We start from the raw sequence: 1,988 nt of genomic DNA on the forward strand, positions 1-1,988 counted from the left end.
AAACACTTTGATGGTTCTGATTCAGTTTCTTTCATTTTGCCTTTTTTCTTGCCATTTTTTTTGGTGTATGTGTGGTAGCCGTTTTCTTCACAGATCATAGTCTCTGGAACAACGTCGACTTCTATGACACATTTGTCAGATGATGTCATGTTCTTGTTGAGAACTCCAACAAATCGTGGAGGTTTGATGCATGCCTGAGCAGCTTGTTTATGTTTATATTCAAAATACCCATCAATGGCAGATTTTAGTTCATTTGCAAAAGCCTCTCTGTCCTCAACAACCACTCCCAACACTTGACCGTGGGTGAACTCCGGTTTGTCTCCTATTCCAAAATGTATGGTGCCGTTGGTGCGGCTGTTCATGCAGGCAGCTGAAAAGCGAATGACCTCAGATGTGAACTTCTCCATTTTAGTTTCTTCTGTTGTGCTGGTGAAAGCTTTGTACTCATGGCAGGGTTCAATCAAATCTGAGGCACCTGATTCCGTAACATCAAGAATGCTGCTTTCCATGTATCTGAATATATCGTGATATCTACAAAATGGATACGGCTTGCACGGTTTCCCAGGCTGGTTTCTAGAACCTACTGGCTCTTCTTTTTTAAATTTCACAACTTCATCTCTGGCACGAATGAGAAGTTTAGCCGGTCCAAAAGTCACACCAATTTTGGTTAAGTCAGTTGTATCTAAAAGCAGAAGACTTTCACCATTGATGTCTTCATTAAACAATATTTCAGCAACTTTGTCATCCACGCGATCCAATTGGAGAACCCATTGCCTCACTTGATGTTTACTCCAATCTTGTATGTCTGATGACAGATCATCCTCCTGGCACTGAAATATAAAGTCCAGTTAACATTCCTAATTTCTAAATTAATTATTAGACACTTCAATATTTAGTGAATATGTCTAGTATTATGTGGAACAGTTTAAAACATGAACCCTATGTTTTAATATATAAAAGCTCACTTCTTAATATTTGTTTTATTGAAGCATTTTTCAATTTTTACTTACCTTCATTTCACCTTGATCTGCCATGACAGTACTGCTTCCTCTTTCACAAATATAGATTAGTGATGCTACAAAATAATTTAAATAGAAATATTAGCAATAGAGGAAAAGGAACTGTATTGATTGTAACTCAAATTAAGCAAGTTCAGCCTCACCTTAATTTTTCCTGACCATCAATGATGGCTGGTCAACTTTTCACACATATTGGTAATGCTGCAAAAAAGTAGAAGTATTATAAACACATGGCTGAGGCAGTTTAGGAGTAACAAGGGAGGGATTTAAGAACCAACGAGACTAATTTATTTAGTTTCAGGGGGAATATGTACGACATTGTTAATCTCAATAATCGTTAAGATGTGCTTTGCTATACAGGATTTCAGTATATATACAGTTTTTGGTCTCCTTTATTTCTGTGGTCTCGATAGGTGCCAAGTATTGATTACAGGGTAGGCTGTTTAGCAATTGGTTACCCAGCAACCACACAATTGGAATTCATGTAGTATATGACTTAGCATTGTCTTCATGAAATAAGCAAGAACTTGAAAAAGATGTAATCTGGATGGCAGCATATATTGCTGAAAACCTATAAGTTACCATAAGTTGGCACCTGTGAAACTAAAAACTGGAAAAACAGTATAGTGCTAAACAAATATTTTGAATACAATTTGTATAATTTGACTGTCTTTTGAAAGAACATCCCAGAGAAGGTGAGCATTTTTAAAGTAAATATGGGGAATTCATCATTCTATGAAACTGGGCAATTATTTCAACAATTTAATAAATGAAAGATTCAGAGACTCTAGAGAGGTTTCTGCACACAGGAGCCAGGACGCAGAGCTTAGATCTTGATAGGGTTCAGGCCTGTACTGCATTAGAAACAGACCTGTGTTGGAGATCACTGCATGACCTTACAAACACTTCTGAAAAGTGTCGGCAGTTAACACAGCTCTTTGTTGCATTCACACATGCAAGGAACAAACA

At 37.1% G+C, this 1,988-nt stretch overlaps 1 long non-coding RNA gene across 1 annotated transcript; it reads right to left on the reverse strand.

Annotated features, from left to right (window-relative positions):
• Positions 1-529: 529 nt before the first annotated feature.
• LOC102210633 (uncharacterized) lies at positions 530-1,221 on the reverse strand. The gene is made up of 3 exons (XR_312624.1): positions 1,163-1,221; positions 1,011-1,075; positions 530-830 (listed from the first exon to the last, which is right to left on the reverse strand). It is a non-coding gene; the product is annotated as an uncharacterized LOC102210633 (long non-coding RNA).
• Between the last annotated feature and the right edge of the window lie 767 nt (positions 1,222-1,988).

This window comes from Pundamilia nyererei, unplaced genomic scaffold (genome assembly GCF_000239375.1).
Source record: "Pundamilia nyererei isolate P.nyererei 1_Seehausen unplaced genomic scaffold, PunNye1.0 scaffold04202, whole genome shotgun sequence".
Taxonomy (NCBI): domain Eukaryota; kingdom Metazoa; phylum Chordata; class Actinopteri; order Cichliformes; family Cichlidae; genus Pundamilia; species Pundamilia nyererei.